Here is a 27,090-nt window from a genome sequence, read left to right on the forward strand (position 1 = left end):
TACCATTTATCAGAGCTTTGCTGAATGAGTGAAGTCAGATCTGTCCAACATCTGCACCGCGTTTATAGACTGTACACGTGGATAATTGAAACCTTTTAGCTTTGGTCTCCATGTTTTACTAGATCCATGTCCGTGATTAAAAGTTCAGCTAAACCATCACTTGTGTATACCTCTAGTAATACGGTGGTGATTAGGTCTATTAGAACACGTGCACACCTGGCTTTACTAACAGATAACACGGCCCATTACACAAGGGTTACTATATATCCCCCTCGATGACGTGACTCTAATGCCTTTGTTAGGGAATAGCCAGATGATAATTCCCCAGAAGCTGCTGGTGAACCCTGGAGGGAGGGGCACAAGGGACAGTGAGCCCTAAACTGAAGCCCCCCCCCCCGCTTTCCCTTCCTATTGCCAGACCCTATCCTAGGTGATAGGCGACAACCACGAGGACAATCCCTCCCTGAATACGTGAAACACAAAACGCAGACAAGACGTACAACAACAAAGGGAGGTCAGGTAGCCAGGGTTCGGTAACAAGAGAGCGATGCAGTGCCAAATTGGAGTCAAGAGAATAGTCAGTAGGAAAGCCAGAGGTAAAGGATTAGAGTACAAGTAATATAACAGCAAGAAAAACCAGAAAGCTAGGGCAATAACCGGCACCAGTGTGACTGTGAGCCAAGACTAAATAGGGAAGGAAGAACCCGCCCAGAACCTGACAGGAAGAAAGGCTGTCAATCACAGGCAAGACAGATTAACCACTTAATGAACAGAGGCAACCTTGGCAGAAGACGGGTGTGGTGCAAATCCAATTAAGGACTAGAGCCGTGTTCACACAGTGCAACTAAAAACCTTAAGCAAATTGTCAAACTGCACACGCCTCCGGCGCCGCAGCATGCGAGCAGAGGGTGGCGCAGAGGCCCGAACAGGCAGAGATGTTACAGCCTTATATATAAGGTAATTTGTCAAAATGGCAGATCTAAGTTTAAAAGGTTTTCCAGAATTGGAATTTATTTCTTCCAAAACAGCACCACACCTGGCCACAGGTTCATTCTCATGCTTAGATCCCTCAAAAATCCACCTGCAAAAAAGTCAATGTCAACATATCTTTAGGGGTCTCCTAGGGATGGGTTATAGATTGGTGGGGAGTTGGGTGGATTTAGGCTTGTCCAACCCCAGACACAGACTATATCCAAAAATTGTAGTGTGAAAAATCTGCGTTCTTAATGAAATTCTTGGAAAGGTACGGGCTAGTGACTTCTCCTCGTCCTTGGCTTCAGTTGGACAAGAATTCTCAGCACACTACGCCTATAATATTAGATAATACATGGAATGAATTCCATTTGGTTACCCTGATCTATTATGGGGACATTTATTGTTTTCCAGCGTATCAATATCTACATAATCTTTGCTTACTGCTCACACAAGTCTAGGATAAATCTCAGACCCCGGGGAAATTAAAGCCCATTCCTTAACTGAATTTTTAATCTATATCAGATCACTTGGGGACGATGGTTTTGCCTTTTCGTTACAATTACTATAAATATAAGTCGTTATTTCTCCTCTTTTATACAGTTACGGTAACACAAAACCGTATGGAAAGGACGTCACTTCATATGTGGCAAGAATAGTTAATAAAAATAAGCTTGTAAGGAAAAATCTGTTTTTCTTAACCTAATATTAAAGGATATCACCAATTGGTTTGGCATTTTGGTAAAAATTAATAGAATTTCACAATCTAAGATGATATTTCACACACAGAATAAGGTAACAAAGTATATACACCTATAGCTGATAAGCCAAAGCCATAATTCCACCATGTTGATCCAGAGTAAGGAGCCATAAGAGTAGGTACAATGATGGGATTCAATCTTTATCAACTTCTTTTCTCACCCTGCATAGTTGGATATTGAAAGTTGTCTCATATCTAGAAGTATGTTTATGGAGACGTTGTCTCTAATGTATGGGTCCCAAGTTGTTATCTAATACACTCCTATTATAGGTGATATAGTTCATGTGCTACCTTTAAATGGATTCTTCTTCCCCACTTGGGGTTTCCCAATACTCAACGCCATTAGCATTTCCCTGTCTTTTCTTGCACCGAGCACAGGCGTTGCTGTGATGTAGTATATACCCGCACCAGGAGCAGAGAAGGAATGGTGAGTCCTAAGAGAGGTAAGTACTGAGAAGCGTACTCACCTTCTGAGCCCTGTACTGTTTTGGGAATGAGCAGGTGTATTATATCGTGTGGGGGCTGGAGACATTATACTGTGTAGGGGGTAGAGATGAATAAACCTTGTGAGATTCTTTTTGTGGATGGTCGGTCAATTTTGATAAGGTAGATAGATTTAGGAGTCACACCCATACCCTGAGGGAGCCAAAAATAAAAGCATCAATGATGCAGAAGGTTGGTGGGATCGGCTGCTTCAGCGCCTAGAAATGTCAAGCTACATCATTGCACTTACAACCCAACTGACCACACATAGACACATATAGCATGACATTTTGTGATACAATATCACAAAACCAAATTCTCTGGAGAAGATGGTCATCTTATGATATGTATATCCAGGTTTATAGGGAATGCAAGGAAGATCACATCAGTACCATTGGTCTACCTAATATGTGATATACTTATAATATGTTCGTTCAATAGGATAGTGTGCAGAAAGATTAACTATTACATGTGATTGTAGACAAGTTACCCAGAATTACAGTATCCATAGTCAATTAACATCATGACAGTGGCACGATGATGAAAGATCCCAGCTGGCCTAGTGATGTCACTGATGTTGATATCACACCATGTGAGATGTAGAGTAATGTGAAAATAAAAATGTATTCACTAACAGCTTTATCTGGGGATTTACCTAATCCACTATAATGGGGTAAACAGGATTCCTTAATTTTTTAAAGGGGTACCCCCAAAACAAGAATCATATTTCACATAAAAGTACTTTGCAAAATATTACTGTCACCCATTAAAGACTATATATTAGTAAAAAAGCCCAATGAAATTCCCCCTTTCCTTACCACTGTTTGAGCCCTACCGCCATTTATTTTGACCTGTAGTTCGTCCATCCTGGACAAGTGTTGTGTCAGGATTCTCAATCCGACATCTTTACCTTTAAGGTTACCATGTCAACTTGGGAAGCTTCTACAGTTTCAGAAGTTTTCTGTGTTGATCCAATTAAGAGTTGAGGAGTCCTATATGAGATCCCTCCCTCCTGACACAGGCGCCGACTAATTGTTGGTCCTTCCTGGTTTGGCTCTGTATCCTCTTGTCTTCATTTGCTTCATACTGAACTCTTGGTTTGCCCTACTGATTTTGCCCGTGAAGTGCCCATTTGGATTTTGACCCTTGGCCTCTTTCCGGATTTTGCAATAGTTTTCTGATTTGGTCTTTGATGTCCACGCCTCTTTCTGACCCATGGTTGTACGACTTTTCACCTGCTTCCACTCCATTGTGTAAATCAATGGTGGGTTTTATTTTGGTTCCAGCCAGCAGTGCATTTATTATTGGAACATCCTTTGGTTAGTGACAATTCAGACTCCAAGAATTAGCAAAAGTCTATCTGGCCTCATGAAGGTAATTTTTTTAAAAAAATGGTATGTCGAGAAAATCCCTTTAAGACATTGTTGGGATAAAAATAAATCCTGCCTAGGATTTTTTCCTCCAGACTCTCATCCGGACCCTAAGTGAAGACTCCAATGCAGATGTGAGTGCAGATCTAGTACAATGTAGGCGTATTTACTTTCCAACTAGCTAAAAATAATTGTAATGATATTAATTATATATCTTCTCCGCAGAGTTTCATCTGCAGTTTTTTGACTCCGGCTCCGTAGCAGAGTAACACAGCTAGGCGGTAATATTTCATGAAATCTCGTCCGTCATTCCTGAAATAATAATTACTTCCACCATTATTAATATCATTCAATTCCTCTGTAAACTTCAGATAATTACAGCCAGATATAAAATGATACTTTATTGGTTCCTTGGAGGCATCTTGGTGAGCGTGATCTGAAGTGCTGAGTCGAGTGTAATTCTGGACCATTCCGTTTTTTTTTTCCCTTTTTGCAAGGCCTGCACTTTTAATGACAGGGATAAATAATTCCGTTTTTCTCTAAAGCATATTAAAAATATCACAAGATATTAAAAGTCAGCCTAAAATCGATTTACAGCGTATCATCATCACCCGGCCACAGACTCCAGTGCACTTCTTATTTATATCACCTTCCAGCCTTATATACTTCTGCTAGAATATAACAGACTAAAATAAGAGTACGAGCGTCTCCATATATCTAGATAACATTCTCAATGCTGTATTCATGACTCCAGGGAGATAGAAGCAGCTGTCCATTGACAATTGAAACTTTTGCATTTTTTCCTTAAAAGATAAATCCTCTCGAATACGCTTGCTTCAATTCTCTTGCATTTTCTGCTGGTATAATGGGCTGCTATTGCTAGGACAAAACTTTGGAAAACCAGGTGTCTAGAAGATGACATAACAGAGGCGATCTAATGGGTGCACCTCAATGCTCTAAATATGGACTGTAGCTTCTATCCTCAATTAAAGATCAGCTGGAGAATGACCTGGTGGATCTGGTGGATGCCATCAAGATTGTAAGCTCATGCGGACAGGGCTGTCCATCCTACTTTACCACTTGGTCATTGGTACAGAACCATGGAATTAATGGTGCTCTAAAAATATTATCAACTTTTTGAAGCAGTAGGGACACTCCATGAGGTCCAATGATGTCATGTTCATCAGTGACATGATGTGTTCACAGATCGGTTCCACTGCGATCTCCTCAAACAAATGATTTTGGGTCCTGGGTGTTGGACTACAGCTGATCTTTAGCTGAAGACCATCTTAGGTGGTGTTGGCCAAACCTTGCAACATTTGTTTCGCGAATATTCTCGAGGAGGACCAAGGGAGGTGAGTAAACATAAAAAATAGTCCTACCCAGGGCCGGCTCCAGGTTTTTATGGGCCCTTGGGCGACAGAGCCTCAGTGGGCCCCCTTGTAAAGGAGGTGGGGGAGTCGAGACACTGCGTTGCAGATGAAGCGAGTGACGTCATGCAGGAGTGTGGCGTCACCAACGCCATACCTCCCAATCTTTTAAAGAGTAGAAAGAGGGGCAAAATGTGCGGCGCGCTCTGCGCGCCGCGGCAAATTTAGCTCCGCCCTCTTTTATGTTGATTCCACCCATTCTCATTCATTTATTATGTGCTCCCACACAGTATAATCCTCCTACAGTCACCCGTAAATTATATGCCCCCCTCCATCTCTCCCCCAGTTTCATATACACCCTTCCTCTGCCCCCAGTTTCATGTCTCCCCTCCATCTCTGTCCCCAGTTTCATCACGTTCTCCCCCTTCATCTGCCCACAGTTTAATGTCCCCCGTCTCTGCCTCAGTGTCATGCCGTTCCCCCCCTCCCCTTCATTTGCCCCTTCAGTTTCATTGGGCCCCTCCATCTCTGTCTCCAGTTTCATGCCGTTCTCTCCCCACTCCCTTCCCCAGTGTCATGACGTTCCCCCCCCCCCCTTCATTTGCCCCCTCAGTTTCATTGGGCCCCCTCCATCTCTGTCCCCAGTGTCATGCTGTTCTCCCCCCCTCCATCTGCCCCAGTGTCATGCTGTTCTCCCCCCCCTCCATCTGCCCCAGTGTCATGCTGTTCTCCCCCCCTCCATCTGCCCCAGTGTCATGCTGTTCTCCCCCCCTCCATCTGCCCCAGTGTCATGCTGTTCCCCCCTCCCCTTCATTTGCCCCCCAGTTTCTTTGGGCCCCCTCCATCTCTGTCCCCAGTTTCATGCCGTTCTCTCCCCACCCCCTTCATCTTCTCCAGTGTCATGCCGTTCCCCCCCCTCCCCTTCATTTGCCCCCCAGTTTCATGGGCCCCCTTCATTATGTTTCACCTTAATATGTAATACAAAACAAACACTTACATCACTCACCTTCCCTCGTTCCCCCGACGCTCCTCTCTCCGCTCTCCCTCCAATCACATACGCGATGCAGGAGCTGTGAGATCAGCTCCTGCTTAGCTCCGGACCGGCTTGCGTGTGTAGGCGTGATGCGATGACGTCATCGCGCCTACACACGCAAGCCGGGGCCGGAGCTTTAAAGCAGGAGCTGATCTCACAGCTCCTGCATCGCGTATGTATTTCAGCTCATCGGCGGCCGGACAACGATGAGCTGAAATTGTGACAGGCAAGTGGGCTCTGTGGGCCCCGGCACTTGCCCGACTATGCCGTGCGCTGACGCCGGCCCTGGTCCTACCTCACCTGGGCTCTATTGGCCATATCCTCTTTGGACTTTTTCTGGCCCACAAGTGTAATAATGATGGTGCACACCATATGACCACTGAGGCCCAAAAACAGATATTAGCAGTTCCTGGCGGCCAATGACATCATTCAGAGAGCCGGAAGAGTCTTGAAGAGGATGAGGACCTGAACCGGATGGTGTGATGGAGCTGAAGAGAGGTGTCAGAGCTCCAGGCCAGAGCCTTCACTGTGCTGTACAGAGGCTTGCTCCGCTGGGTCGGCGCATCCATTACCTAGTGAAGGTAGGCCAGAACCTCCGCAATAGTCTGTGGGGGATTCCAGTCTCCTCCTGGGAACTTTTACTTCAGGGGTCAATGGGTCAGTGGCAGGCTGGAGGCTATTTAGGCCTCATTTTGGCTCCGGTGCACCGCTGGTTATTCAGTATACCTGGTGACAGCTGATCCTGACCCCTGAACCTCCTATTTGTCCTTCTGTGTTCCTGTGTATGACCTCAGCTTGCCTTCCAGACTACCTCTCCTTGACCTCCTGATTTGGCTACCTTCTGACCTCCTGTAGATGACCTAGGCTTGTTTCCTTACTACTACTGCCTGACCTCTGCTTGGTTGCTCCATTACCTCTTGTGTATGACCCGGCTCTCCTGAATACGCATTTGCTTCTCTCTCCTGCTACCTCGTGACCTCCTGTGTAACAACCCAGCTTGATTGACTTCGTTATGGCTATCTCTGAAACTTGCAAGACCTCCTGTGTACCAACCTGGCCTGTACGACCTTCCTGCGGTGTTTTTGACATCTCCTAGCATACCTCAGAACATCTCTCTCCGTGCTGACCAGCTCTCCCATTTATTCATCCGCTGAGATTAGTGTTTCTGAGTTTTCTGGGACCTCTATTATTTGGGATGCTCTGAGTGTGCGGTATTCTCTGGACAGTTGCATTTCTGGGTCCCAGAATTTTCCAAGTCCAACTCCAGCATCAGGAGCTCCGGCGAAGACCTCTGGGGCCTGGTTCCACTCTGGTTAGGAGAGCGTTGTACACTCAGGACTGTTTTGGCCTCAGTGTTTGGGGATTCTGGTTCCTAACAAGAAGTGGGTAAGGTTGCTTGTTATAATAGTGGTTCAAAGACTATATTAGTGGTTTGTAGGTAGCAAACCCCGCTCTCCCATGTGGTCCTTTTTGATAGTCTTTTAGCATCTTCTGGCCTTCTGGGTGACACTCCCCGGAGGAACAAGGAGGCCTGTTATTGGTTCTCAGTGGTCTCACATTAACAGTGGTCTCACTTTTGTTTTTTAAAGTTCAACTTTATTTCACCTTTCTGTGATTTTGCATTATCACTCATGGCCTGCATCTCTGTCTAATATAAGATATAGAGTATATCATCTAACATGCCATTGCTAAACTATAAATCAAATATTGAGTCCCCAAGAGCAATTCCAAAAATTAGACTTTTCTACTTTTCATGGAATTGTAGCAGACCCTAAACCTGGGAATTAGGTGAATGGTTTTCTTCACTCGGGAGCCGGGGGTATCTAGATTACTGATGTATATCAGGAAAGAAAACATCTGAAATAGACACAAAGGAAAAGACCTGGAAAATATTAACCCCGCTTTAGTCATCGACGCAGCTACTGGAAAATAGAGGAAAATAGAAATCAATATTATGTGTCAGACTTGTCATTGAACGGTCTGATGTCCTTCACAAAGATCTTCTGGGTCAATTGTGGGTCATAGTCATTAGAAAGTCTAAGACGTAGCGAGTGTCTTACAAGACATAGAGGTTTGATTTTCACAAGACTTGAAGAAATGGAATAACATGGAAAGAATTATTAAAATTCTAGTTCATAAGAGAATCTGATCTAAGGCCCCGTCATTGTGGTAAGAAGGAGGTGAAGGCAGCACTCAATGTACAATGAGACATTTCATCTACACCTTATCCGACTGCCACCGAATGGATGTTCGAGGAGGTGGTGGAGCGCCAACCCATGTATTCTGCCTTATAGGCCATTGAAATTATGTTCATCATTTAAGTGGCTTGTTTACAGCTCAGTCCCATTAAAGCGTTATGGACCGAGCTGCAATACCAAACACAACCACTATACAATGAACGGTGCTGAGGTTAGTAAGAAGTGACAAGACCACAACTCTAATCTGAAAGTAGCAGCTTCTTCGAAAAGCCTTTTGTGGTTGTGGGGCCGCTATGGGACATTATACTGTGTGGAGGGACCGCTATGGGACATTATAATGTGTGGAGGGGGCACTATGGGACATTATACAGTGTAGAGGGGCCACTATGGGACATTATACTTTGTGGAGGGGCCGCTATGGGACATTATACTGTGTGGAGGGGCCGCTATGGGACATTATACTGTGTGGAGGGACCGCTATGGGACATTATACTGTGTGGAGGGGCCGCTATGGGACATTATACTGTGTGCAGGGGCCACTATGGAACATTATACTGTGTGGAGTGGCCGCTATGGGACATTATACTGTGTGGAGGGACCACTATGGGACATTATACTGTGTGGAGGGGCCGCTATGGGACATTATACTGTGTGGAGTGGCCACTATGGGACATTATACTGTGTGGAGTGGCCGCTATGGGACATTATACTGTGTGGAGGGGCCACTATGGGACATTATACTGTGTGGAGGGGCCACTATGGGACATTATACTGTGTGGAGTGGCCGCTATGGGACATTATACTGTGTGGAGGGGCCACTATGGGGGATAATACTGTGTGGAGGGGCCACTATAGGACATTATACTGTGTGGAGTGGCCACTATGGGACATTATACTGTGTGGAGTGGCCGCTATGGGACATTATACTGTGTGGAGGGGCCACTATGGGACATTATACTGTGTGGAGGGGCCACTATGGGACATTATACTGTGTGGAGTGGCCACTATGGGACATTATACTGTGTGGAGTGGCCACTATGGGACATTATACTGTGTGGAGGGGCCGCTATGGGACATTATACTGTGTGGAGGGGTCACTATGGGACATTATACTGTATAGAGGGGCCACTATGGGACATTATACTGTGTGGAGGGGCCACTATGGGACATTATACTGTGTGGAGTGGCCACTATGGGACATTATACTGTATAGAGGGGCCACTATGGGACATTATACTGTATGGAGGGACCACTATGGGACAATATACTGTGTGGAGGGGCCACTATGGGACATTATACTGTGTGGAGGGACCACTATGGGACATTATACTGTATGGAGGGACCACCATTGGACATTATACTGTGTGGAGGGACCACCATCGGACATTATACTGTGTGGAGGGACCACCATCGGACATTATACTGTGTGGAGGGGCTTCTATCGGACATTATTCTGTCATAAGGAACTTTGGCACGAATGGGGGGCTGTGTGTTCTGGACAGGGTACCTTACAGGGTATTTTGTGGAGAGGATATAATTTGCTCTTGTGACAAAACCAGCTGAGCAGCATTCAGAGCTACGACTTTTGATAGCCACATGCACCATAGGAAACAGTAGTCTTGTGGGCATGCTCTGTGACCTGTGCTTCAGAGAGTCATTGGTGATAGGGGGAGGAAGTGATTGGGGTCCATCGTGAATTGTTAATCCTATACTATCGATATATAGGTGTTACCTGTCATTGATCAGATATGAGGACATTTGACATCGCACACTACATGCTAGACGTTCTTGCTATGGCCGAGACCGGCCCGTGGAATGGTTCCCGTTTTTCGGAGCTTGCAATATTAGTGGTAAATTACAAAATAGGATAAAAAAGTGATGATCATCATCAAAACTGAAAACATAATTTCTTTGCTATGACACAATTACATGTTTTTCACATTACTCAGAGCTCTATCTCCACTTGAACTTTTTTACTCTTTCATTGGCAAATTTTTGTGCTGAAAATGCAGTTTACAAGTCCTAAGTTTCTGACTATTTTTGCACTTTCTCTGACTTTAGGCATTACTAATGGTAGCGCTTAGGACAAAATGTATTTTGACTAAATGCACGCAAAGCTATGAATTGCTCGCCAATTTTTTTTTTTTCCCTACTAAAAACAATTGTTTAGCTAAAATCCCATCCACTTTGCAGGTACTGTAAAACACTGCGGTTCTTGCATTGCACAGGGAAAATACAGAGGAGATGTGTAACCTTAACCCCCTGCGCGCAGGCTGCCTCCATTCATTCTAATGGGAGACTAAACTAACATCTCTAGTAGCTACTTACCTCCAGAGATCGCTGCTCCGGTGCCTGGTATTCTCCTTCTTCTTCGCCTCACTGCCATTCCACGCTGCTCTTCTCGCCTCACTGCCGCCGCCTCCCAGGTTGGTGTTTAAAGAGCTAGGAAGGTGGGGCTTGTGGCTTAGGAGAGTTTGGGCGGGTACAGGGCAGGGAGACGTGACGTCTCCCCTCCCAGTACCTGCCCACACTCTCCTAACCCACCCACACTCTCCTAATCTGGGAGGCAGGGGGCAGCGAGTCGAGAAGAGCACCGTGGAGCGGCAGCGAGGCGAAGAAGAACACCGGGAACCGGAGCAGCCATCTCTGCAGGTAAGTGGACACCAGGGGGAACTAAGTAGCCAGAGGATTAAAAAAAAAATCCTCTGGCTACTTAGTGATTCACTACACAGCATGGATTCTAACAATTAAAGCGTTCAATTGTTAGATTCCATGCTGTATAGTGAATAGGATTGCTTTTAAAATCTGATCTCCGATTAAAAAAAAACCCCATTGACTTGCATTGAGATTGGAATTGGAATCGAGATCGGGTTAGAATGAAAAATGATCGGAAATCAGATTTTAAAATCGATCCTGAAAAGTCAAGATCATCTCAACCCTAGACATCACCAGACAGTCTCTAAGACATTCGAGTCATGGGTTGATATATTCTGTGAGGGGTTTACTTTCCAAAACAAGGCCAATTTTGGGGGGGTTCCATTGTGTAGGTACTCTGGTGGGTTTTGCAAATATGACATAGCCCTTAAAAACTATTCCAGCAAAATCTGCCGTCCAAATGCCAAATAACTCTCTTTCCATTCCGATCCTCGTTGTGTACCCAAATAGCAACCCCATATGGGGTATTACCATGGTCAGGGGCATATATTTAACAAATTGTCGGTTTTTTTTTTCTCCTTTAACCCCTTGTGAAAATTAAAACTTTGGTGATAAAGTGATGTTTTAGTAATTTTTAAATGACATGTCCCAATGTTGATAAAATCTGTAAGCATTTTGAAAATTGTGAATTTTACCAAGTTTCCATCATTTCAGGAATAAATACAAAACTAAATTTTCATTGTTTACCACTAACGTGAAGTTCAGTATGTCACAAAAAAACAATCTCAAAATGACTTGGTTAAGTTAAAGCATCTCAAAGTTGTCATATAAATTGACACGTCAGTTTCGGAAAATGGGGCCATGTCCTTAAGGCATTTTTGGGGTTAAATAAGGTTTCTAATGTCTAATGTGTTGCATAATAAAAAATTAGATTTATTTAGAGAAAGCTTTAATGTATCTTAGGCATGTTACATAAACATTTGGACCTGAGAATCCGCACTTGATGTGATGATATCGATTAGTGGTCTGTCGGGCTCCTTATTACAAGATGGATTTGCTCTGATGCGGCTGACATAACTCTTATCATATTTTATTCCATTGTACTTTCAAATGATGAAATAGTAATGTTTATGCAGCAAGACGTCTCCGACTATTCCAGACCGGGGACCATTAATCATATACAGAAGCTGACAAGTTCTCCTAATACAATCTTGTAGCCAAGAGTACAGACGACAGAAAGTCCAACTCTAAAATCTGACTTATATAAAAGGAAATTGCAATAATTAGAATATAAGCTAGGGTCTATGGTTAGGAACATTTCATAATGTAATAAAACTAACTGTAGTATAGAGGTAAATATTTATGTCAATGGTTAAAAAACATCCTGGAAGGTCAACAATTAGCGAGGACCATCCTCCATGAAGACTGGATATTTCTGCACCAGAGATGGAGCATTACACTTTGGACAGTGCCGTAACTACCGGGGTAGCAGTGGTAGAGGCCGCCACAGGGCCCGGGACATTAGGGGGCCCGGAGACAGCCGCTACCGCTGCGTTTTTTTCTTTTTTCTTAATAGGCCGTTACCAGCTGGAGTTACTCAAGCCGGTAATGGGCCCTATTTACTTACCGATCCTGGCTGGGCCGGGATCGGTAAGTGACACTGCAGGCCTGACAAAGACTATCATTATACTCGGGGATCTTTGCAGACCCCCGAGTATAATGATCGGAGACCAGGAGAGGTAAGAAACATAAAAAACACTGTTACTTCCTTCTCCATGATCCGGGCAGGCTTCAGGCCTAGTTGTCTGACGTCTCTGACATCACATGAACCCGGCCTGCGTCCCTGGTCATGCGACGTCTGACGTCTTTGAAGAAGGATGACAGCAGAGGACTGCAGCGGAGACAGGGGACAGGTAAATAACAGTGTTTTTTTTTATGTTTTTAATCCTCCTGGGTCTCCAATTATTATACTCTGGGGTCTGAAAAGACCCCAGAGTATAATAATTGTTTATGGGTGTCCACAGTGGAGCATAATACTGGGTGCAGGGGCGACTATGGGACATACTACTGTGTAGTGGGGCCAGTATGGGGACATAATAGTGTGTGCAGGGGCCACTAATGGACATGATACTGTGTGTAGGGGCCACTAGGAGCGTAATAAAGCGCACAGAGATGCAGAGGAGGGAGTCAGTCGAGGTCTTTGGCATCGGTGTTGGTCGGGGGGGGGGGAGATGTCAAAAGTTTGCCACGGGGCCCCGCCATTCCTACTTAGGCCACTGACTTTGGATATAGTGCACATGAGATCAACTTCAGGCATATAGGCAGAAGTATACATTACCAGTTTCAGTGAATAACTCTATTCATACTAGGTTCACACTACCATTTTACATGTAGCCTTGCCATGTATGACAAGTATGTTCACCTTTGACCTGGTTACTTGGAACCACCGGGTTTCTGCCTGGTTTCTGCCAAAAATGCCTTCTTGCAGTACTCTTCTTTCCACTAATTTTAAGCGGAATGTAGGACGGATTCTCATTCCAAGTGTTGGGACGAGCCGGGGCCTCCGCTGTACTGCATGGAGGCTCCCAGCGCACTCCGTAACCAGTGCCGGAATAGAGTGACTGGTCCCGACGCGGGCTAGTCGCAAGCCTCCGCTTGAGTTTGTGAATGTTTCGGTTTTCCCTAGTGCCGGGACCAGCACTTCTGGGGTCGGGGAGGTCAGCGGCGGGCTGGAGGCTTTTTAGGCCTCATTCTGGCCCTGGCCCGCTGCTGGTTATTTGTTTCACCAAAGCATCAGCTCCCCTAGTGATTTTCTCTCTGCTTGTCTCCTACCTCCTGTGCCTGTTACTCCTAGATTCTCTGCACATGTATGACCCGGCTTGCTTTACGGACCTCTCCTTCATGATCCTTATTTGACATCTCCCTGACCTCCTGTATGACCTTCCCTTATCTGGATCCTGATTTGGCCACCCCACAAACCTCCTGTGTATGACCCGGCTTTCCTGACTATGCTTCTGCCTCTTCCTTCTGCTACCATGTGACCTCCAGTTACCAACTCGGCTTGATTGACTACGCTTTTGTTTCCTCTGAAACTTGCTTGACCCCCTGCCTTGTATGTCTGTTTCTCTATGCGGACCTAATCTCTTGAACTTCTTCCAATGAGGTTAACGTCTGGGTATTTCTGAGTCCAACTTACTTGGGGCTCTCTGGGTGTGCGGCGCTCTCTGGGTGGCTGTAGATCTGGGTCCTGGATTTTACCATGTCCAACTCCACCATCAGGAGCTCTGGCGAAGAATTCCATGGCCTGGTTCCACTTTGGTTAGGAGAGTGCATGCAGGACTGTTTTTGCCTCGGTGCCTGGGGATTCTAGTTGCCCAAGACTTACAGAGATTATGGTTTTATCAGGTTCCTAACACTGAGACTCAAACGCTAGTGTGAACCTAGCGTAACTCTGCACTGCCACCAATAGCACCAAACATGAGTCCAATAAAACTCAGCACTGGAGATGAGCGAGTACGATATTCGTTTTGAGTAAACCCTCAATATTCGACCGAATATCGAATCCCGTTATAGTTTATGGGGAAAAAATTCTCATTTCAGGGGAAACCAAAATTCGACTAATGAGAGTCACCAAGTTCACAATGACACCTTAGCAAATGATGCCAACACCCTGGAATGCAACTGGGACAGCAGGGGAAGCATGTCTGGGGGCATCTAACACGTCCAAGTCCCAGGATTATGCCACTATCACAGCCTATCAACTAGACACTCCCAACTCAATATAACCAATATAACCATACAGAAGTACGGCATTCGGCCAATCAACCTGCTACACACTCAGCTCTGCCGATGTAGCAGTGTCCGATGTAGCAATCTGATGCAGCAGTGCTGAGTGTGTAGCAGGTTCAGCTCTGCTACATTGGACACTGCTATATTGCCAGCACTTAGGATTGAGCCGATTTTGACATTTCAGGATCGTTTTTAAAATTCAATTTCCGATCATCCGGAGATTGGATTTTAAAAACGATCCTATTCACTACATAGCATGTAGTCCAAAAATTGCTGGACCCCACGCTGTGTAGTGATTAACCCCCCCCACACGCACTGTTATCCACTTACCTGCATAGCTGCAGCTCCAGCTCCTCTTCTTGGTCCAGTCCTCTGTCCACATGTCTTCAGAGCGCCCTGCCACTCTTAGGAGAGTGTGGGCGGGTACTGGGAGGGGAGACATGAGTGATGCACTCACGTCTCCCCGCCCATACTCTCCAGCTGCACTAAGCCCCGCCTACTCCCTGCATCTCTACAATACTACAATATCTTTTTGATTGAATACTATTCGCTCATCTCTACTCAGCACCCATCATCTAGTATAAAGGTTTTCTTTTTACATTGTTGCTGTTATGGAACCTTTTACACAAAACCAAGATAATCCATCTCTCAGGTGGATAAAGTGGATGCAAGTTTATTTAGAAGTGAGATTACAGCGAAGTGTTATAGATGGAGATAAAACGTGGAATTGTAGCTACGGAAGCCTCTCGTAGGGCAGAAAAGTCTGGCAAATGTCCTAAAAACAGGGGTTCTTCAGCCAAATTTCTGGCAATCAGCCATCATAAATCCCTCTAACAGCCCACGTCACTCTCATAGGAGAATTAACATCATTATATACGCTATAGAACGTTATGTGGCCTAAGCATCGGCCTGTATCTCTTCAAGGTAACTCTTATCAAACTGTTTTGACTCATCTATTGAAGACATTGCTTCTGGACTCGTGAGGTTCCAAGTAACCGGGGCATAGGTGAACATTCTTGTAACATGTAAAACTATAAGTAATACAGGGCTTGTCAGTATACATATATACCATGGGATTACAATATATTAGTAATTCATTATTAGGAATGATTATAATGATTATTTTTCTTTATCACTACCGTGGATAGTCTATGTGTAGGGCTATTTCACACACTAAACCATAAGGATCTCTGGGTGGTTTAGTGTGCAAAATACAGACTCACTGCCAAGGGCCATCAAAAATACTCATAAAAGGCTCAAATTGGTATCAATTTAAAAAAAATATATATATATATTACACTTCTCTGATCATCTCACCACAGAGTATATGACGTTGGCGCTCTCCATGTGTCTGCTAATGCCCCATGTAACTATTGAGCCCTCTTCATTGCCCTGTTGCACATGATGTCACCCAGGAGTCTAGAAGAGGCGGAAAGAGGACCCTGAGGATGCATCGGACACCACAAGGATACCCAGGAGAGGTGAGAAAATTATTATGATATTTCAGTACCTCCCCAGGGGTCTTTAATAGAGATGAGCGAACACTAAAATGTTCGAGGTTCGAAATCCGATTCGAACAGCCGCTCACTGTTCGACTGTTCGAACGGGTTTCGAACCCTATTATAGTCTATGGGGGGAAATGCTCGTTTCAGGAGTAGGCAACATTCGATAAAATTATACTTACCAAGTCCACAAGTGACGGTCGGGCTGGATTCTCCTTGAAGTCTTCTCCCGGCGCAGGGTCCCCGCGTCCTGTTCCGGGTAGAATTCACTCTGCCTAGGCATCGGGGCCTAGGCAGAGCCGACTGTGCATGCGAGGGCATGCCCGCGCATGCACAGTCGGCTCTGCCTAGGCCGGATGCCTAGGCAGAGTGAATTCCACCCGGAAGACGCCGCGGGGACGCTGCACGGAGAAGACTTCTAAAGGTAAGAGAAGAACCAGCGTTGATTGGCAATGTATAGCATTCTGCCAATCAACGCTGGTTCTGCATCGAACCTTAAACTTCGAACAGCTAGTAGTGTTTGATCGAGTACGAGTATTTCGAATACCATAGTATTCGATCGAACACCTACTCGCTCATCTCTAGTCTTTAATCATTGGTAAAATGACGCCCTCCATTATACGTTAAGGGGGTCCTTCAAGTAACACTGGCGCCCATCATATGATATACAGTATCTGTAACGTGGTTGTGGCTCCTGTAATACACATGTGAACATAACCTAAAGGGAGTGTTTGCTTAACTGGTAACGCGCCGCTCATTCTGACACGTAATCACGTTTCAGAGTGAGCGCTGTAAAACAGAATCCCACTGACTTCAATGTGTCTTACACATGCTACACATTGAAATCAATGGGTTAAAAAGATTTGCATTGATTTCAATGTGTAAGACGGCAATCATTGAAGTCAATGGGATTCTGTTTTAAAACGCTCACTCTGACACATGTTTATGTGTCAGAATGAGCGGCGCGTTACTCCGTGGGAACGGAGCCTTAGTGTCTATTGTTATCTAAGGGCTGAAATGTGTCTTGAGACAGTCGCTCCGCACGAGACTCTCCAGCTTCCATATTTACAGCTACAGATAGATATTTGCAATAAAACTATAGAAGATAATAAATATTGCCGCCCTTGTATTTTATAAAGCTACGTCTTATTTCCATTTTTACTGGATGGAAAAATATAAGAGAAAAGGCATTAAATTGTCAGCAGAAACAGAGACGTCTTTCATCTTTCCACTCCACCTTCTCACTACCAATAAACTATTACAGAAAACGAATGGCCTTTAAAATTGTCTTGGACTCACTTAAATCACGAGCTCAGACGTGTGTGTGGTCCGGCCCGGGCTAAGAACATTTATTTTTCCACAATTGGGCAGACAATATTTCTCATTAGGAAAGCAATATGTTACATATTTGATACTGTCACATCGGATAAATTGCGGCTGCCGAGAAGGGTTTTATATTAGAAATATCAGAATTCACTGCTGGGCAAACGGAGCCGAGCTGGGATAATGTGGAGGTACATTGTAGGAACATCTGGCCTAACACATAGGAGAAGTGACCCGGACACGGCAGGAAGTAGCTGCTCGGGCTTGCAGGTGTATACCAGACAGCCAAGACTTCTGTATACGGCACAGAGCCTGCACGGAAGAAGATGGAAGCCTGCAGCATGGCTCTGTACTGCTCTATGATGCTCATATCTATTTTAGGTCTAAATCTAATTTTAACCTTAATATTTGGACCAGTCAATTTTTCGTGTAGGGTTACTCCCCACGATCCTGTCTTCAGCACTTATAGGATGATGCACAATGTGGCGCTCACCTGGCCGCACCCAGAATCATAGTCTTCCGTGACCGAAGCATCCTTCACCAAGCAGCAGTTCCCCTGTAGCTGAATCCTTTCCCTGGTCATCCAACAGTTCATGTAGACCAAGGGAAGAACGGCCAACAAATGAAGGTGTACTGTCATACCACCTAACCGTGGCATTGGGTGGTGATCACAGGAAAAAAGGGTCCTCTGACAGGAGCGGTCATACCCAGGGCACACCAAACAGACCTCAGAGTATAATAGGCCCAAGGGAGTGGACAAAAATTTAAAAAAAAAAAAAATTACCACCTACCATTACCTCTTCCAGGGATTCCCCACGGCCTCCAGCGATCTGTGTCTTCCATCTTTTGGCAGATGACGTCACAGACCAGCATCAGACACTGCCAGGAGAGAGACCTCAGAGAATAATAATTTCCCTTCAGATCTATCTGAACAACTTCGGGGGGTTTGCTTCATCTGAACACAGAACGATACAAATCTTATGGGGTTCGTCCATCTTTTTTTTTTACCCACTTTTTACATTCTGCTGCAGCAGTGACTTTGTCAGTTATCCATATGTCTCCACTGCCAAATTCTGACCCCAGTGGATCACTGCTGAGGCTCAAAGTAGTCACTTGGGTAGTCAGGCAGTTCATTGCAGCAGATCAAATCGGAGATGAAGTTTACATCTATCCCTATGCATATTTGCAGATAATAAAGTTCTGATCACTGATTTGGTAATAAACAAAATAATAAGATGGTGATGTAAAGACTAACAGGACAAACCACAATGACTCTGTACATAAAAAGTAAAACTTTTTCTGGCCATCATATGACCTTGTAGTTTTCCCCTCTGTAGTTTTCAGTTCTCCCTGAGCTGGTTGATGGAAACTAGTTGCCAAACACTACACACAGTAAGTAGAAGAGAACCTTTCCGCTTATTTTCTCTCTCACACTCAGAAACATTCCCAAGATTATACAGAATATATAGAGCAGCGGTTCTCAACCTGTGGGTCGCGACCCCGGCGGGGGTCGAACGACCAAAACACAGGGGTCGCCTAAAGCATACCTCCCAACTGTCCCGGTCGGTGGGAGGTATGTCCCTGTTTCAACTTATTGGCGCCTGGAGGACGCTGATGAGTTGAACACACAGGCGATTAAAGCAGGAGCTGTCACAGCCAGCTCCTGCTTTAATGCTGCGCTGCATGTGTAGCCGCAATGTGATGACGTCACATCACGCCTACAACTATATGAGTAAGCAAGACTGCGGAGAGAGCAGCGGGGGAGCATTGGAAGGTGAGTATAAGAGGGTTTTTTTGTTTTAAACATTAAGGTGGAACATGATGAAGGGGCAGATGAAGGGGGGATGGCATGACACTGGGGACAGAGATGGAGGGACATGAAGCTCTGGGCAGAGATGGGGGAACATGAAACTGGGAAACAGATGGGGACATGAAACTGGGGAAGAGATGGGGGGACATGAAACTGTGGGCAGATGAAGGAGGGGTATGGCATGACACTGGGGGCAGAGATGGAGGGACATGAAGCTCTGGGCAGAGATGGGGGAACATGAAACTGGGGGAAGAGATGGGGGGACATGAAACTGTGGGCAGATGAAGGGGGGTACGGCATGACACTGGGGGCAGAGATGGGGGACATGAAACTGGGGAAGAGATGGGGGACAAGAAACTGAGGACAGAGATGGGGGGGCATGAAACTGGGGGTAGAGATGGAGGGGTTATATGAAACTGGGGAGAGATGGCGAGGGAACATATAATGTACGTGTGACTGTAGGAGGATTATACTGTGTGGGAGCACATGAAAAATGAATGAGAATGGGCGGAGTCAACATAAAAGTGGGCTCCGCATATTTTGTCCCTCTTTCTAATCTTCAAAAGTTGGGAGGTATGCCTAAAGCCATCAGAAAATACATATTTCCAAAGGCTTTAGCCACTGAGAAGCTGCGCTACTGTCTGCAGCAGCGCTATTCAGCTGGAACGCACGCCGTTATGGATGCACATTCCAAACTGAATTGGGTCACCGTAACATGAGGAACTGTATTGCGAGGTCATGGCATTAGAAAGGTTGAGAACCACTGATATAGAGAGAAGTACTGACCTGTAGTGATGGGAATGAAGCACTTGTGCGATGATAGAAACTTCTTATTTAGCTGCAGAATCTGGCTTAGTCCACACATTCTGTCAGACTTCCCCTCCCCTCTACATTGACTTCTATGGACATGTGCAGTCTGATATACGTGAGCTGTAGCCCATCATAGGATGGATATTCTAGAACAGATTTCAGAGTGAAAGTCAGTTTAGCTGAAGGGTGAAGGGGGGGGGGGGGAGGCCTTTAAGAAGAGAAAAAAAAATCATTTTTTATTGTACAAAGATTCCTATATTTGCCAGACCTGTTCCTGACCATATCATTTCCGACAACTTCTTGTAGACATCTTAGGTTATTTAGCAGTCGCCAACGTTCTTCCGCAGTCTCCAATTCCTTTTCACATCTATATCCGAACTATCCTGGCATTTCTACACTGGGGACTCCATAATTATAATGATGTCTGATAATAGTCCAATCTGAAATGATGTGATCATTACTGAAGCCGGCAGAGGATTAGTACAAGTCCAAGGATCAAGTATTTTCAGATTATTCCAGTTATTCAAATTCATGGCCAATTGAACAAGAAAATGGTGCCAAGAAGGAGGCTGAGCCTGGGCCTGTACGTGATACCTATAATATAAATGATGTAGCCACGCACAATTAGCCTCGGTTAGATGACAAGACGACTCGCACTATGAGGATGTACACACCGTAGAACAGAGCATTAGACAGAAGTTACAAAGCGAGGCTTGTCATTTGGCCCATTTTCATGATTATTCAGTTTCCACGGAACTCCATTATCTTAAAGGCCAGGAACATAAATTTTATAGCTATAAACGGTCTGAGCTTTATGTTTAATTCATATTTTCAATATACAGGTGCGTCATTCCTTGCCATCTGGGCTGGACCTATCAAGATAAGTGTGTGCCATGAAATGACCAACTTTTGATATTGTATCACATAGTGATATGCTCTATGCATCTACGGGTGACCACCCAGTGGTTATATTGTGAATTGCAGCCCATCAAGGGTCTTGTTAACCTGTTGCAATATTGTATTGAATGGGTTCCATGAGAAATTGGAAACCTTAGTCAAAGTTTAGCTAAGTTAGAGGATTATATCTGCATAGCAAAATATCTTTGAGCCACCAAAGTTTACAAAGAAAATAGACTTTTATCAAAAAAATAATAGAATGCAGGTTAAAGTGTAAGATTATACATTTTATGGTTGACATTGCATCAGATTATCACATAGAATTAACCTTAGACTAAGACCAAAGTTACCTCAACCAACACATGTAACCATAGGTGGCCCCTTCCCAATTCAAGATGACCCATCCCTGTATGGCTCACTTTTATATTTTGATACCCATTAGGGCATCCTTCTAATATTTAGTCCTACATGACTCCATACTCATTCCTAGTTCCCATTCTTATCCCTGGTCTTAGGTATAGCTCCTCAAGCCTCAGTCTTAGGAGACAGCATGGTTCATTTCTCATTCTTGATTCCTACTTTCATCCCGGTATGGATCACCTTTATATTTTGATACCCATCAGGGCATCCTTCTAATATTTAGTCCTACATGGCTCCACACTCATTCCTAGTTCCTATTCTTATTCCTGGTCTTTAGTATAGCTCCTCAAGCCTCAGTCTTAGGAGACAACATGGTTCCTTTTTCATTCTTGGTCTTCAGCATTACTCCTACTTTCATCCCGGTATTGCTCACCTTTATATTTTGATACTCATCAGGGCATCCTTCTAATATTTAGTCCTAAATGGTTCCACACTCCTAGTTCTCATTCTTAGTTTTGGTCTTAGGTATAGCTCCTCATGTTTCATTCCTAGGAGACATCATGGTTCCTTTCTCATTCTTGGTCTTCACCATTACTACTTTCATCCTTGGTCCTTAGAATGGCTTCCAATCTTATTTATGGCCCTTTCCCTTCTTTGATAGCCTCCTTCCACCATCTGTGATGCTTCTTAAGTAGTGGACCACTGCATGGGACATCGAGAAACCTTTAGCCACCCAAGATTGCTCTACCACCTTTCCTAAATCACATGGAAAATGTTTGTTTTGGTACCGTGTTAGCCAGTGGTTATGGAATATGAAAAAAAACAAAAAAACTTTTTAAGTCTTCAGTAGGTGATACCTTTTTTAATGGCTAACTCATAATGATGACAGAATATGATGTTTCGAAGCTTCCTCTGAGCTTCTTCTTCAGATATAACTAAAAACACTTTCTAGAGGCTGCATATTTATGTACAATTATTTGATTTGTATTTGATCATTTGCACCAAATGTTCCACTGAAAATCTGTATGTTGGAGAGACTGGACAGAAACTCAGAATGAGAATTAATTCACATCGCCATACAATCAAACAACAGAGAACTGATCTTCCCGTGCCAAAACACTTCTGCCAGGAAGATCACAACATCATCAATGACATGAAAATCTTGATCTTAAAAGGGAACTTTAAATCAAGGAAACAGCGACTGATTTATGAGTACAAGGCCATGACCCTATTCCAGACGCTGGACAATGGAATTAACATCTCACGTGGGTTTATGTCTTCTTATACAAATCATTAAGACAGCCATTAAGATAACCAGGGATCTGGCAATTGATTGTTTGTTGTTATAAGTATATAGTAATAAGCCTCTTCCCCCCTCCCTCCTGTAATCCTATCCCTATGTGTCCTGTTGTACATAAATATGCAGCCTCTAGAAAGTGTTTTTAGTTGTATCTGAAGAAGAAGCTCAGAGGAAAGCTTCGAAACGTCATATTCTGTCATCATTATGAGTTAGCCATTAAAAAAGGTATCACCTACTGAAGACTTAAAAAGTTTTTTTGTTTTTTTTCATATTTAAATCACATAGGAGATAGAGATAATATGACCTTTGGGCCTGCCTGGACTGAGTTGTCCCTTTGTATAGGTCCCATAGCAGCCTAGTTTGGGACCTTCTCATACACAGAGTCCACCTTTTACTTGTACCCCATGGGAATACCATTCCTTAGACGTAGATATTGGATATTCCACACGCTACCTGTTCCTCAGAATGTTAACAAGAACCACCTTCCCCTTTATGTTATATTGTATATATACGACGACATGACACAGCCTGACAAAGTACCAAATTTACTATTTGCATGCCCGAAAGCAATTTCTGCTCAGCTGAGTAAACAAGCAATGTAAATGGCTGACAGAATATTTAGTATTCCAAATATTAGCTTAATAACGAATTCATCGGCTTTGTTCTCGACTGTCAGAATGGCTAAATGTTTACAGCAGTCACAATCTGTCAGCATTCGCTTCTTTTCTCTCAGTCCATAGATTTAGGGGAGTTCAAAGTGTACGATAAACTGGTTATTGTGTAATTCCCATCTGCTCATGGTTTGGATTACAATAAGTGTTTGTATATACGATCATATCTCAGCATATGAAATTTTTTTTTTACTATTTTTTTGTGAAATTCCTATATTGTACGTTAAAGAGGGAACAGCTGAAAAGGGTGTAATGAAATCGAAATTCTACAAAATCTTCGTAGAATAGCTAACATGTGAAGGGCGAGTTTACAACATGCTCAGTTTGCATTGCTTACACTGGAGGATCCATGGAATCTGCTGTGATTAAAATATCAAATGCTGTATATATATGTGATTTATGGAAATATCTCCAATATACGAGGTGTCACAAGTAACATCTGGACCTATATGCTGGAATACCCTTTAAAAACGGGCTCTGGTGTTCCGGAGTCATTTTGCAGTCAGGAGGCGCGCCATAGCTGGGAACACTTTATGGAACTTTGTGCGCATGTAAGGCTAATTTCGGACATATCTTATAGCTACGATACAACTTGTGAGCCACAGGCCAAGTTGGACATCTGTTTTGGAACCTGTACCCCAACACTTTGAAACATTTGAGGCAATTGGTGGTGTGGTGAGAGACCTGGAGGACACTATTCGAAGAGAAGACTTCCCCAGCAAGGGAGACACTTCCCGACCCCAGGGTGTACCATCATTCAGTTCTTAAGACCTGTGCCTCCAGGATATAAAAGAATCGGTGTTGTGTTTTCTGCCTGTTTCAAATAAATCTTGAGTTGGTACGCCATTGGACAATGTCTCCTAAGTCCTGCATCTAACATCAAGGGAACGCCAATGACCAACAGGCTCGGGGAGGCTTAGTACATAAAAGTAACCCAAGGGATAGTACTACCACCACAATCCACAATTTGGGCCCTGTCTATATCAGCCCTAGAGTCCCATCAAGGAAACTCCTATGACCATCAGACTCAGGAAGACTTAGTAGAGAAAAGTACCCCAAGGGATAGTACTACCATAACAATCCACATTTCGGGCCCTGTCTATATCAGCCCTAGAGTCCCATCAAGGGAACTCCAATGACCATCAGGCTCGGAGAGACTTAGTACAGAAAAGTAGCCCAAGGGATAGTACTACCACCAGAATCCACATTTCAGGCCCTGTCTACATCAGCCCTAGAGTCCCATCAAGGGAACTCCAATGACCATCAGACTCGGGGAGACTTGTACATAAAAGTACCCAAGGGATAGTACTACCACCAGAATCCACATTTTGGGCCCTGTCTTCATCAGCCCTAGAGTCCCATCAAGGGAACTCCAATGACCATCAGGCTTGGGGAGACTTAGTACATAAAAGTACCCAAGGGATAGTACTACCACCACAATCCACATTTTGGGCCCTGTCTTCATCAGCCCTAGAGTCCCATCAAGGGAACTCCAATGACCATCAGGCTTGGGGAGACTTAGTACATAAAAGTACCCCAAGCGATAGTACTACCATAACAATCCACATTTCAGGCCATGTCTACATCAGCCCTAGGAGTCCCATCAAGGGAATTCCAATGACCATCAGGCTTGGGGAGACTTGTACATAAAAGTACCCAAGGGATAGTACTACCACCACAATCCACATTTTGGGCCCTGTCTACATCAGCCCTAGGAGTCCCATCAAGGGAACTCCAATGACCATCAGACTTGGGAAGACTTAGTATATAAAAGTACCCCAAGGGATAGTACTATCACAACAATTCACATTTCAGGGCCTGTCTACATCAGCCCTAGAGTGCTGGTTGAGTTGACTACAATCACCACACGCCCATTAATAATGGACTACTGCTCCCATCCTCCATGACTTCCACTACCTAGTTGCTGCATTTTAGCCCGATGAAAAGTCTTTGTGAGACAACCTCGCACCTCCATTGAGGGATACAATCATAAAAGCACCAAAGATGGGTGAACCGCTCAGATTTTCTTTCTCACTGAGGAATTCTACAGCCTGCCAAATGAATCTGATTTTCTAAGAATCAATCTCACCCTCTCTAGAGAACATGCAAATCTCGCCGAGAGGTGTTTTTATCCAACTTCTGCTATTCAAGTTTAGCGAGCGTGAAAACTTTTTGCATATACATCTGAGCATGTTATGAAGCTTGTATTTAGCTGTAATTTTTTTTTTCCCTTTATGGGAAATCAGGGACTTACATTTGAACCACTTTCCTTGCCGTGCAAGATGAAAAGCTGCAACTGCAATTATGATATTTTCAAGGTGAATGTCAGTCGACAAGTGACTGTAATTCTTAACCTTGGTATTAAATGTCACCACCTGACCACTTTCTTCCTGTCTTGGGAAATCTTAACTTTCAAAAGCATCTTAGTCTACGTGTTATTTTTACCCTTTTCCTGCATGATCAAGAAATACACAATCCATGTTCTCGGTGCAGCCGGAATGATGTGGTTGGTGTTTTTGATTTTCATGAAAGCCTTGGCTTAATCATCGGCAGTGAGCGATGCGTGCTGATAGACTGAATCTATAAAGGACTTTCACGGGGAGAGGTTTCTGAATCAAAGCCCAGGGTTCTAATTGCTAAGCATAAACAAAAAATGTTTCGCAGCGTAATTTACCCCGAAGGTCGGCACTTGTTACCAAATATAGAACGCCGGTGAAAAAAAATTCCATCTAATTTTAGATGCGTCTCGTTTATTATTGTAAGCCCTGAGTACAATAAAAGAAAATGCTGCCTATGCGAAAGCCGCGTTCCTGAACATTCGTGTTACTAGAACCCAAGGCCGGGGCTTATTTACCATCTTTAAAATGTGGTTCCTTTTTTTAGAGGAGGAACTATTGCTTGAAATTCCTTACGACTGGAGGTCCATGTAGATAATCTGCCCATAGATTGAACGCCTCCGGGCTCGGGCTAAATATAGCAAGACTTATAGTAACCACCTCGGCTGATCTTGTAAAATTCTCTGTCTGCTTACTTATCCACTGCGACTATTTATGCCTCATAGACATTTTTACTTGTTTCTATAAATGACAAATTCGGTTTCGAAGCTTCTGCACGCAACAACGAAGAGTCTTTTTTTGTGCGTGAGCTCGTCTCACCATGTATATACCTCAAACCCACAGACCCACATGAAGGGTAATGTTCTCACTGCGGAGATGTCAGTTAGGATAGAGAATCCTACAGACAATGGCGCCTGGGAGAAGTTATGCAAATTAGCTCTTCCCCCGAAAAAAAAGAACGTCGTCTATAGATAAGTAAGGCAATGTCTAGTCCATTAAAAAAGCCTTAAACATGACTTGAGACATTGGAGAAATCAGGGTCAAGAAGACACACACCTCTAGGAAGGCATACAGGAAAAAAAGTGGAAGCCCCCCGCAGATCGGACGCTTTCTTCTTACACAATTTTTGCCCGTGGGAGAATCTAATAATCGAGATGTAACGATCAGGCAGATAAAGACCATGAGAATTTCCTTCCCCCGGGGCCACATAAGGAAGCATGCATCTCCAGGTATCATTATACTACAGTAACCCTAATAAATTACATTCGTACCCATTTTGGCCTAGATCAGCAATAAGAATGAGACGTTTGGCAAATAAGAACGTAAAATCTCTTCCAATCTTGTAGTCACAACATATTACTAGGATATGAAAGCACTTATGGCCAGGGGAGGTTATACCTCTTGGATCCCGATAATGAAGAGGCTCCAGCACTGACTTAGCAAATCTTTCC

The sequence above is a fragment of the Leptodactylus fuscus genome, chromosome 2, assembly GCF_031893055.1.
Source record: "Leptodactylus fuscus isolate aLepFus1 chromosome 2, aLepFus1.hap2, whole genome shotgun sequence".
Classification (NCBI taxonomy): Eukaryota; Metazoa; Chordata; class Amphibia; order Anura; family Leptodactylidae; genus Leptodactylus; species Leptodactylus fuscus.